Genomic DNA, 13,133 nt, shown 5'->3' on the forward strand with positions numbered 1-13,133 from the left:
GCACTTTGGTGCTAAGGCAGAATGGCTTTCCATAGTTTTCAGTACTGGTAGAAGTTAAAAGTCTTGAGAACAAGAGTAGAGAACCTTCTACTAAGGGTCAGATTGCTTCCAGAGTAATCTGTAGGAAATGATATATTTGCATTGATAGAATTGTGTGCCTTCAAGTTGTTTCCAACTTGCAGCAACCTTGTCCTAGAATTTTCTTGATGAGATTTGTTCAGAGTCAGTTTGCCAATGCTTTCCTTTAAGGCAAAGAGAGTGTGACTTGCCTAAGGTCACCCAGTGGGTTTCTGTGGCTGAGCAGTGATTTAGATCCTTGCCTCCCAGAATCCTAAACCAACGATTCAAACCACTGCATCCCTAATAGATGCTGAAGCCAAAAGTCTCCCCTCATTGCTGCTCCTTCCTCTTCCCCCTAAGCTGATTTTGTTAAGAGTCAACATGACAATATGTCATCACAGTTCTCCTGCATGACAAATATTTTGATTTCAGTAGCTACATATTGCCCATAGAAGAAATGTCGCTCCAGAAAAGGACAAATGAAAACAAATTTATTCAGAAATTTTTTTGCCAATGCTTCCCTATGAGACTGAGTGTGACTTGCCCTAGGTCACTCAGTGACTTTACACAACTGAGCAAGGATTCAAGCCCTGATCACCACAGTCATAGTCCTGTGCTCAAACCACTACACCACACTGACTCTGGATGTTAATTTGCAATGCCATAAATGATCTGAATGCCACATATTGTTTGACTGCAAGTCCCAGCAGCCCTACCAACATAGCAATGGTGATGAATGCTGAGAGCTCTGCAGTTCGACATCTGGAGGTCTGCATGATTCCCACCCCTGGTGTACAACTCCATGGTTCCTCATTTCCCTTAATCTTCAATTTGTACAGCACTTGAAACAGAGAATGATTTCAAGCAGAGGGCCATCCACTGTAAAGCAGGTCACATGGCCACCCTGGATTTTGGCCCTAAGAGCAATGACATAGTGAATTTGATAATGGCACTAACACCACTTTACAGGAAATAGTCTTTACAGTGTTGTTATTTATTAATAATCTCCCTTAGTTGCATAAAACACTAGATCACAAATAGCTTGCCAAGAGAAGAGCAGTAATAAAACACCAAAAACTAACAGGAAATCTACACTGGCAGGGGGAAATAGTTCCAGTAGGCCAATGTCAGGGGTTCCTAAAATGGTCTTGGAGTCCAACTCCCATCAGTCTGGCCAATGATAAGACCGTATACAATTGTAGTTCAACAACATCTGGAGAGCCAATGGCTTCCCAAAAATTCAGCTGATTGTTCCAGCCTGCCATATGTTCTTTGTTTTGCTTTTTACTGTGGCTGATTTCCATACAAACACACACAAGGGATTGGGGGATATGTATCAGCAGAATGCAAATAGGGAAGTGGCCAGACAAGTTCTCATTACAGGAAACAAGGGTGAAGGCTCCATCCTTGCTCATGCTGCTTTTATATGAGATGAAAATATTGAAGATCCATGGTTCAAGCAGAGAGAGGGGCCATCCCAGATGAAAGCTATAACTCTGAACACTTCCCCTCTCCCACATCTCAGGAGGTTATGAAAAAGAGATGACAAAAAATACTCCTTTTCTCTCAGTCTCAAAGATGCCAGTGGCAAACTTCGTCTTAAGAAACCTGCCAAGAAAACCCTATGATAGGATTGCCATAAATTGGAAATAACATGAAGGCACACAACACACACACCCCTCAGGAACAGAGTTTGGGCTCTCCTTTGTTTACAACATGAACACAGATTATGTACCATTACCAGAGAACTGGAGGTTGCCCACAAATCACTTCAAAACATAGATCTTCTGTTTCCCCCCCCCCAAACCTCCATGCCTAACTGATGAGAAATAAAGCCCCCCATAATCACTATGCTTAAACAAATGGGAGCTGGAAACCTTGGTGACCTCCTACAAATCATCTGGTGATTTGCAAGTATATCCTGAATCCACTTTTGCCTAACACTGCTTTATTACATTAAGATCCAGGCTGCTTCAGGGCTTTAAAGACAAGTATCAATATTGTTCCAACTAGCTGGGATCTGCTCATGGCTAAGATTATTGGATTAGGAAGACTGCTGTAAATGCCAGGTGACAGATACTGCAGAACTGGAAAGCCAGGTACCCTCCCTTTAATGAACAAGTGATCTGGTAGTATGGTGATTGCCCACATGCATGTAGGCAAGAAACCAAATTCACTTGTTTAAATTCTGAATATATCTATTAAATTGAACACAAACCAATTCACGACTAAAATCATAAACATTCAGAAAGAAAAATTATATATAAAAAAAGAAAAGGCAAATAAAATAAACGTACATATGTAAGTCAGAATTGTCCAAGCAATTGTATTCCCTATCTCCATGTACACATGCAAGAGTTGGACAGTAAAGAAAGCAGACAGAAAGAAAATTAACTCATCTGAGATGTAGTGCTGGAGAAGAATGCTTAGGATACCATAGAGAGACAAAAAGACAAATGCGTCCTTGAACAGATCAAGTCTGTAATCTCCTTGGAAGCCAAGATGATTAAATGGAGGCTGCCATACTTTGGCCACATAATGAGAAGGCACGGATCACTAGAAATGTTAATGAGGTAAGCACTGCAGATTGGGAACCAAATTGAGTATCTCTGAGATTTCGGTTGGAAAGATGAAATGGCGGCTAAAAGCAAAGAAAAAAAACAGCATGAATGTGCTACGTAGAGCAGACAGCAAGAAGAAGTCAGGGTCAAGAAAGCAATGCAGAAGACCTTTTGCATAACTAAAGCAGCACCATGATGCTTTGCAGAGAACGTGTGATAGTGATTGTTTCCATACCAGTATCTTTCTATCTGGTTAAACAATGTGACCATGGGGGGGGGGGGGGGCAACAGGCTGGTGTGATGTAGCCCTCAGCTACAATAGGAATGTTATCATCTTGCAGTTTTACCTCCACCAGGAGACTAGTTTCCAAGCTGGACATCTGCATTATCTGGGCTGTCTTCAAAAACTAGTCTGTTACATTGTGAATCTCCTATTTGGATTGTTGCAAAGCATGGATGTCCAAATTTTGGTTCACTGAATTGATAAGAGATGTTCCCGACTACCTGATCATTCTGCCACCTGATCATAGATGGTGGGATCGAGTGAAGCTCCACACCACCATTCTGTCCTATCTGGTGACTGAATGGCAAAATACATGTTATGTGTAATGTATATGCCCAAGGATTAATCTTTCCCCATCTCCAGCAGTTGTACACACTTCAGTTCCCAGAATTTCTGACTACTGGCTATGCTGGCTGGGGCTTCTGGGAGATGAAGTTCAAAATGTCTGGACTCACAAGGATTGAGAACTGCCGCTCTAGAAGAAAAGAGAATGAATCCATGTTTGGTTGGAAGGAGTCAGACACTCTCCTCTGACCTTCAGCCAAAATACAGCCTGTATTATATCTCAACATCTACATTTATAGGAAGAGAAATGCCCACCAACATCTCATCTGCATTGGAGCTGGATAATTCTTGCTCGGCAGACAAATATACATGGTGGTTTAGGACAAGAACTGGGACTCAAATGAAACCACAGGGAGGGTATGGAAAGCAGAATATTTGTTGGGATCAGGCCAGAATGCCTGGGGAGAAAAACAGCATGAGAAACATTCAAGGGCCAGGGAGCATCTACACAGAAGGTGAATTAGGCATCTGCAGCCCTGAGAGTCAACAGCGAAATCACACAAGATGGATAAGATCTGCAGCTAAAATGTAGGCGTGTCATTCTGTGGGTTGGCAAGTTAAGGTGCAAGGACAGGTGTGGGTTTGTTATGTGCTTTCCTTTCTTTCTCTGCCTAGGTAACATGCCCTTTCATGCCAAGGCTAAGATGAAAGTATTGGGACTGCAATCAAGTGAAACAGCCTTGTGAGAACAGGAATGAGAGATTTGCCCCTTGCACACATCAAGGCTTTAGGGTCAGCTCCAGGTTTGTTGAGGCCATGAGCAACATGCCTCCCAGTGGAATCCCTCCTATGAGTGTCAGGATGGGGAAACACGCGCCTCTTCAGATGTTCTTGGAATCCATCTCTCAGCAGCCTTAGCCAGCATAGCCACTGGGCAGAAATGCTGAGAGTTGGAACCCAGCAGAATCTGAAAGGCCACATTATTCCTACCCATGCTTAGCTTATGGATCCTTGGCTGATCTGTTGTTGTTGTTGCAATGGATGCAAGCTGCAGGAAAAGAGATTCCAGCTCAACATTAGGAGGAACCTCCTGACAGTCAGGGCTGTTCGACAGTGGAACAAACTCCCTTGGAGAGTGGTGGAGCCTCCTTCCTTGGAGGTCTTTAAGCAGAGGCTGGATGGCCATCTGTCATTGGGGATGCTTTGACGGAGAGTTCCTGCATGGCAGAAGGGGGTTGGAATGGATGGCCCTTGAGGTCTCCTCCAACTCTATGATTCTAACTGTCTTCAAGTTGACCATGATTCATGGCAACCCTGTGGATGAGACATATCTAAGGCTCCATCCACACTGGAGAAATAATAACCCGGTTTGGCACCGCTTTAACTCTTTTCTAGCTCAAGGCTATGGAATTCTGGGAGTTGGAGTTTGTTGTGGAGCGGCGCATGCGCCAAGCAGTGGCCGCCACCCCTTTTCTTCCCCCTCACTATTCTCATCCCAATAAATGCATTCTTGTGTGTCTGTCTATGTGAGGGGGCGGGGTTTGCGAGGAGAGAGAAAAGGGATGGTGAAGAAGTGGATTGGTTGCGCTTGCGTAATGGCGGCTCACGGGGTGGGGGCGGGGCTTGCGAGGTGAACGAGAGAGAGAGAGAGAGAGAGAGAGAGAGAATATGTCGAAGAATTTGATTGGCTCCGTTTGCGTAAGGGGGGAGACAGAGAGAAGATGATTGGCTGCGCTTGCGTAATGGTTTCTCTGGTGCAGGGGGCGGGGTTTGCGTGGCGAAAGAAATAATTTGATTGGCTGCGCTTGAGTCACTGGGAGGGAGGGCTCGTGTTGGACCTCGCGCAGGAGAAGGAGGGGGGAAGAGAGACAGAGAGAGAGAGAGTTTCCTCGGAAAAGGAAAGCAAGTCTCGCGCGACGACAAACCCCGCCCCCTGGCGCATGCGCACGGCCCGCGTCCCTGGCGCGACAAGCCATCGAGCGACGCTTTGAGGGGAAGCGAAGGGAGGAGGTGGAAGGAGGAGGAGGCGGCGCGGGATAATGGCGAGGCTGAGAGCCTGACAGAGTTGGTTGGCTGCGTCCGCGGCCACGTAGCGCTGCGGCGTCGGAGGGGAGGGCGCCAGGGGAGGCGCGGAGAGGGACCCGCGGTGCCCCCGGAGCGGCTGAGGGGCCGAGGCCTGGTCCGGAGGAAGAAGAGGAGGAGGAAGAGGGCCTGGAGCGAGGGGAGGGCAGGAAGGGAGGAGGGCCCTGGCCGCCGCCCTCCGCCTTCCCCCCTCCCCTCCACCGTCTAGGCATGGACCGCGGAGGCGGAGGAGGAGGAGGAGGCGGCGGCGGAGGTGGAGGCGGCCGAGGGGGAAGAGGAGGCGGCGGAGGAGCGGCGATGGCCACGGCGATGGCGATGGCGATGACGGGGCGGCGGCTGCACAGGAGCTGGGTCCCGACCTGGGTGAGTCTGTGCCCGGGGAAGGGTCCCTTCACTAAGCCTCTTTATTGATCCCCCCAAGTGCTGCCTTACTCAGTTCCATTGGGAAAGCATGCCTTCTGAGGAGAGGCTTAGGCAGCTGGGTGTCTTTAGCCTGGAGAAGAGAAGGTTGAGGGTGATGGGTAATTTGAATTTGAAACATTTGAAAGGACCGTTGTATGTAAGGATGCGGTGCTTAGTGGCTAAGACGCCAGTTCGGATGGTCGGGAGAGCAGAAGGTCCCAGGCCCAGGAGCTCCTGTCTCTAGTCCCAGCTTCTGCCAAAGTAGCAGTTCGAAAGCATGCAAATGCAGGTAGGTAGATAGATAAATGGGTTGTAAATGCAAGTAGATAGATAGGTAGATAGATGGATAGAAAGCTTGCCACTAGATAAGTAGGTAGACAGATGGATAGGTAGCTTGCAAATGCAAGTAGGTAGATAGAGATAGCTTGCAGGTGCAAGTAGATAGGTAAGCTTGCAAATGCCAGTAGATAGATAGATAGATAGCAGATTCAAGTACATAGATAGGTAGATAGATGGGTAGATAGATAGCTTGTAGATAGAGAGATAGATGGCTTGCAAATGCAAGTAGATAGTCAGGTACCACTTCTCAGTCAGACGGTAACAGTGTTCGGTGCAGTCATGGTTGCATGACTGCCAGAGCCTTGGTCCTTGGACAACGCTGGCTCTTCAGCTTAAAAATAGAGTTGAGCACCATCCCCTACAGTTGTCACAACTAGACATCCATGTCAAGAGACTACCTTTACCTTTTTAATCATGTAATCAGAGTTGGAAGAGAGCACAAGGGCCATCCAGTCCAACCCTCTTCTGTCACGGAGGGATACACAATCAAGGCACTCCTGGCAGATGGTCAACTAGCCTCTGTTTAAAAACCTCCAAAGAAGGATACTCTGCCACAGTCCCAGGCAGGATGTCATATTGAGCATGGAGCAAGCTTGCTTTCTGCTGCTCCAGAGGACAGGACACAGAGCAGTTGGATTCAAACTAACAGGAAAAGGGATTCCCCTAAACTTATTAGTGCTGAGTACATAGAGAGATCTTGTAGCACCTTTGAGACTAACTGAAAGAAATTGGCAGCATGAGCTTTTGTAGACTTCAGCCTACTTGCTCAGTACTTAAGTACCATGCTGCCACCTTCTGAAGGTGCCAGCCACAGATGCAGGAGAAGCAGATCAGGAATAAATTCTTACAGAGCATGGCCACATAGCCTGGAAAACCCACAGCAAACTATAGACGCCGGCCATGAAAGCCTTTGATTTTATAGTAGTACATAGGTTTGAGAGTTGGACTAAACTCTGGAGACCAGGGTTCGAATCCCAGCGCAGCCATGGAAACACACTGGATGACCTTGGGCAAGTCACACTCTCTCAGCCTCAGGATATCCATGACAACCCCCCCCCCCCCCCCAGCAAATCTTGCCAAGCAAACCCTGGGATAGGGTCATCAGAAGTCGGAAATGATTTGAAGGATGGCTATCTGTCAGGGATGCTTTGGTTGAGAGTTCCTGCCTGGCAGGAGGTTGAACTGGATGGCCCTTGTAGTCTCTCCCAACTCTACGATTCTATGAAAAACAATGAATACTGCCCTAAATCTTTCTCCTTTAGTTGCCACAGTGCAGCCCTTGGAGTGCAATAGTCACAAGTCAGCCTGACTGTGTGCAGAATGCGGCCATGTTTTCCTTATGTGCATCTACATAAGTTTTGGTGTATGTGTATTAAGGGTCAATAGCTTGTAGTCAGTAGTAGCTGACAACAATATACAGAAGGAACAGAATCACAACTAGTAAGAAGGTCTGTAACCAAGGGTGCACACCACAGAGCCCAGCTTACCTCGATATAGCTATACTACCTTTCCCCCAGCTCAGCTTAATATTTATGCCTGGTGAGACAGTACTAGGCATAAACATCTGAATATATATGTAACAAATGAACAAACTGGGTGACATAGAAGTTGGAGAAGGTAGAAGTTTCCAATGATCAAAATGTATTATTACTAGAAAATGAATTACTGTATATACTTGACTATAAGTTGACCTCAGGTATAAATCGAGGGTAGATTTTGGGGCCGAAATTATGGATTTTCATATGGCCTGTGGATATGTGGAGAGTAAAACCTAAGGGCATTTAACAAAGGACATAAAGCATGAAGCAAAGAAAAACAATGCCAAAGAACTTGCAAAATGACAACAAGTACAGAGGACCTTATCTTGCGTGGGGGCTCCATCCCCCCCCCCCCGTAAGGTGGAAAGTGCATATGCTTGAGCCCCATTCAATATAATGGGGCTCGTGCTCATGCCACAGCAGAGCGCATGTGCCATGGGCATGCACGCCATTCATTTTTTTGTCACACAACTTCAGTGTATGCTGAAAGCCGTGTATAGTGCACCTGTTTATGGCGTGGACTCACTGTATAACTGTTTATGCCCACCCTAAAAGGCTGGATGGGTGAGAGTAAAGGAGGGCTCAGTGCTTCCAAAACAGACTCTTGCCTTCCACCGAGGAATGGTTTATTTTTTATATGAGTAAAAGTACAGTGTCTACATTGATCCATGGATAAGTCAACTTAGATTTTTGGAGTCGTATTATTTTACTAAAAATTCTAGACTTATACATGGATATATACAGTGGTTGCCTCACTGTCTGCAGAGTCTGTAACAGAATACATTGGGATGAATAGATTTATGAGTAATAATGCTCTTACCAAGGGAAGCTGTTCATATCAACCATGCTACTATTATATGGAATGATGACAGTAGATGTATATGTGCTGGTACCATAGTGATGGTATCAATGTTGTGCTCTGGAGAAATGGGAAATGGTGAACACTTTCAAGAAGCAGTTGTGGCTGTGGGACAGCATTTCATTTGTGCTGTGAGTTTATATTAAATGTGCTGGAAAAATGAGGATAGCCTCTTTCAACTTCCAGGTTAGAAATAAATGGTGCAAGCATCTGATCTTTCAACTGTCATTTATGTTGCTTTTTTCCTAATGCATTGTGCCAGAGAAAGTTTAGAATAACCAATGAGTCATATTCATTATTTTGGTTTTCAGTACATTAGGAAGTGAAATAATGGATGTACTTGTGTGATACCATGGAACAGATTCATCAGGGTACATTTTCCAATTTAAGGACCATCTTTGTTGCTTGAAAAACTTTTCTCAAGGGGTGCATGGTAGGGAAGCATGCCTTGGAAAGAATTAAATGGGACTACAGTCTTTCTGAGAGCTGACCATTGCATCCTGCAACCTGGGGGGAATTAGAAGTGTGATTAAATACTATTCTGTATCATTATTGTTGTTGTTGTTATCCTTTCCCCCCAGAATTGATACTCAGAGCAGCTCACAAAGAGAAAGGCATTAAAATTGCAATACAGTTGACCCTCTGTACCCATGGATTCTTTATGCACAAATTCAAATGTCCACAGCTTGAAAATATTAAAAATATGTAAATTTCAAAAAGCAAATCTTGATTTTCCATTTTATGTAAGGGGCACCATTTTACTATGCCATTGTATTTAACAGGACTTGAGCATACATGGATTTTGGTTTCAGTGAGGGCTCCTGGAACCAAAACCCAGCAGATACCAAGGGGCCCACAGTATTAAAACAAATCAAACCCCCCCCCAAAAAAAGAATAAAATGCAATTAAAAATATTTTTAAAAGCACTCGAAAGTAGTTCAGTTAAAAGAATATGGCATCTCCATCCCATTTTTAAAATACTTTGTTTTAAAAGCCTGTTTGAATAAAAAGGTTTAAGCCTATCAACAGAAGGGTAACAAGGAGGGGGTCATTCTGGCCTCCCTGGGAAGGGAGTTCCAGAATCTGGGGTCAGCCTGCAAGAAAGCCCTCGTGTCCTCACCAACTGTGCTTGCAATGCTGGTGGAACTGAGAGAAGGGCTTCTCCTGATGATCTCAGAGCTCTGGCTGGCTTGTGCAGGGAGATAAAGGGGCAAAACAGATGGTCAAAATAAGCAGGTTTCCAGCTGGCTTCGAGGTGGGGCATTTAGACGATGCATTTCTTGAAGGCGCACCCAAGATGCACTACAATTAGAAAAGCTGAACTAAAAATGAGCTGGATTTTGCTTCTTCCCAGAAAGTGCGAACCTTCGCATGTACGTATAAATGCACCAACATCAGGGACGCTCTAAAGGGGCACTCTATCCTAACCTTAATTGTGCATGTAAATGCCCCATCACAGGAGCACATTTAAAAGGGACAGAGCTGCCGTACCCAAGTGGTGAGGGTGGCAATGCCCAGCAGAGAAACCTTAATACCTCTCATGGAGATGAATACAACATACACAAAATAGACAATCAGAGAGGGGGAGTGGAATGAAGGTTGGCATGATTGTACCTTGCCAGCATCTGCATGGGCATACCTCTGCTCCGATGCCCTGTCCTGGTGAAGCGCTGCACATATGACTGTGTTCAGGTTCACAGGGACGGCCATCCAGTAGGGGGGCAGTTGCCAGGAGTTTGCTCCTGTGAAAGTGTGCAGGGATGGTGAGGGGAACAGTTTTTAAAAAAGTATCCAGTGGCACGACTTGAAGCCACACTGTGTGATCATGATATGCACACTCCAGCCACCTTGGGAACGGGCAATGCTGTTGGTGGGGTTTCAATGCTGCTTCAGAAAAGGCAGCTTCAAGCCACTTTTTCCTGCTCATCTTTTCACCCCAAAGTCTGCAAAATAGCCTGGACCTGAGCCATATAGGTCTTTATAAGTCGTAGCCTGTGCTTTGAATTGTGCCTGGAAACAGGCAGCCAATGAAGCTGTCTCAACAGGGGCATAATATAGTCTCTGTAACCTGCCCCCATTAATGTCTTAATGTTGCTTCCCAGTCTGGAGTATACTAGGGTATCTTGTCTTTGGGACAAATGCTTAAAGTTGTTATGCCGTTGCATATTATTTGGTGTGCAAGAAACAGCCATAGGCACTCATTAACATATACTAATGTGTATGTCTGGGATTGTTTGAGATAGCATTGTGAGCAGCTTTCATCCTTGGAAATATTTTGGCAGCACCTACATTGAGACTGTAGTGATTGTGCTTTGAGATCATGTTTCCCTTTAATCTATTGCAGCATTGTTTTGCACTTCATTTTAGTTTCTGTTGAGATTCATGGGTTGCATAAACACTAATGATTGAAAAGGGGATACAGAGGATATTTTTGCTCCCCTCTGTCCTTCATTATTTCAAGGCTAGAAATAGTATACAATTATAAATAATCACAAGATATGAATAATGGTACACATTGATTTGTGAGTGGCCTGCCATTTCACAGTCTTCTTTGTTCAGAAAAAACTTGATTATTTTTTAGATTCCCAGGTGAAATAATGCATGGTTCATTATTATGGACTCCTCTACTGTGTAATAAAGATAGGTTTACAGAATTTGAAATATTGAGATGCACGTACGTTTTATTGATTTCAGCTCTGCATTGTATTGCATCCTGTGGTTCTAATATAGAGAATTACTGGAGCAGAACCTTACAGCTTTAGTTAAGACACTTGGTTAGGGTACAGGATTAGGTAAAGTAATAAAAGCATGTAGAACAGCAAATGAGGTAGAAGTGCATTTCTTATTCCTTATTCTCTAAATTCCAATTTGGACACATTGTAAGTGTGCAGTTTAAATGAAACAGGCATAAAAACTATAGGTTAGAGATATTTCCATTGCTCTTGTAGTTTAAAGAATAAACACAAGGGACCCATGAGAAATTGCAGTGGGACGTTAGCCAAAGAAAATTTTCTTGCCTTAATACCTCCATCAGTAGCCCACTTCTGTTTTAAACAGATATGGCATATCACATGCTTATTGAAATTAGAGAACCTTAAACAGATTTAAATATGTAAAATTTAAGTATAGTGAAGATAATTGTGTTTTTAATAAAAAAATAATGTTTTCTTTTCAGGAGCAAGTGATTAGATGTTCAGCATAAGAACAGACTGGTTTCGATGATAGGTTAAGCCAGGAATCTGTGGGAACCCTGGCTTATCACTTAAAAGCAGTGAGCTAATACACACTCCCTATAATTGATAAACCTCGATTTCTGTGGATACCTACTTATCATGTCATCTCAACTAAACCAATTTTTGAACTGCATTAATCAGAAAATGCTGTTTTATTTTTTTCTAGTTTTATATGGTTATATACATAGGGTTTTGCTTAAATCATTTAGATAATTTTTATTGGGTCACTATCTGATAGTTTAGATATTTCAGACAGAATGGGAACCCTTCCAAGTAGCATGCATAACACATTTCTTAGAGTGCTTCACATTTATCAAAAATAAGTATTCTCATATATTTACAGCATTTGGTCAGTAGCCATTGTCTTTAAAAAAGTGTTTATACAGATTGAGGCCCCATTCCCATTACGATAAGCTCCCAACCAGGGTATATGCCCCTTGTTCCCACTGGAAATCAATTCTGATCCTCATTGGATTGATTCCAGTGGGGGGAATGCAGAGCAAACGTTTAAAAAAACGGGATATCCCAACACTACTTTTTGGTGGGTTTTTGCCAAGTCGTCAATTCTTACATGATTCCAACAGGTGGGAACACCAGATCAGAATCGATTGTGACAAATGACAGAGGGCTCCCCACCAGAGACACCCGCAGTGTTGTTGTTTTTTTGTTTGTTTAAAAAATAAACATCAAAATCACTCTATTGCTGAAGCAGCCACTTGCAAAGTGGTTACTTTAGCAATCTAGCGATTTTGCGATTTTTTTTTTAAGAAAAGGGGGGTCTGTCCACCTCCTTCTCCTTCTTCTGAGTCCCTCGGCCTTGCCTCCATCTCCTCCGGTCTTGTCCTCTGTTTTGTCGTCGTCATCCTCCTCCTCCTTTTTTTTTACCATGGCAAGGCCCTCCTCCAGAGCTGAGAGAGTGTGCCTTGCCCAGGGTCACCATCCAGTGGGTTTGCATTGCGGAGCCTGATGCGAGGGTGAGGAGGAAGGCAAGGCCCCTCGAGAAAGCTGAAGGGGGCAGCGGGGGGGCCAGGGTTGGGTCCTGGAGGGGCTCAGTGTGGAAGGAGGCCAGAGAGGCTGCTGGGGGGGGGGGGCACCACCTGCTCCTGGCAACCCTCCTTCCAAGGCTGGCCTGGCTCCCCTCGCCCCCTCTCCATGGACCATGGGGCAGTCGAGCTGCTGCCAGGGCAGGAGGAAGGCCCTCGGGGGGGGGGGGGTGTTACCTAGGAAAGAGCTGCCTGGGAGATTGCCAGCAACAGGGCACAAGGAGGCCTCGCCTTGCTCACTCAGCCCTGGAAACCCACTGCGTGGCTTTGGGTGAGTCATGCTCTCTCAGCCTCAGAGGAAGGGCACAGAGCCAAACCTCCCAATTCCTGCGCCCCTGGGGCTGAGACCAGGCATGCAGGAGTGTGGTTGAGGCTGGCCATGCTGGTCAGGAGCCCCCTGCTTCATCACCCGACTTCCAAGACACAACTCCCCCGGTGCCCCAGACTG

At 45.2% G+C, this 13,133-nt stretch overlaps 1 protein-coding gene across 1 annotated transcript in view; it reads left to right on the plus strand.

Annotated features, from left to right (window-relative positions):
- The first annotated feature begins 5,536 nt into the window (after nt 1-5,536).
- The window catches only part of ZNF652 (zinc finger protein 652), a 31,719-nt gene continuing 24,122 nt past the window's right edge, over nt 5,537-13,133 (plus strand). Inside the window, exon 1 of the mRNA XM_089531693.1 lies at nt 5,537-5,634. The gene's annotated coding sequence lies outside the window, so the exon portion shown is untranslated. The remainder of the gene's footprint in view (nt 5,635-13,133) is intronic.

Source organism: Sceloporus occidentalis, unplaced genomic scaffold (assembly GCF_023333645.1).
Source record: "Sceloporus occidentalis isolate IW3139 unplaced genomic scaffold, rSceOcc1.0.p SCAF_7, whole genome shotgun sequence".
Classification (NCBI taxonomy): Eukaryota; Metazoa; Chordata; class Lepidosauria; order Squamata; family Phrynosomatidae; genus Sceloporus; species Sceloporus occidentalis.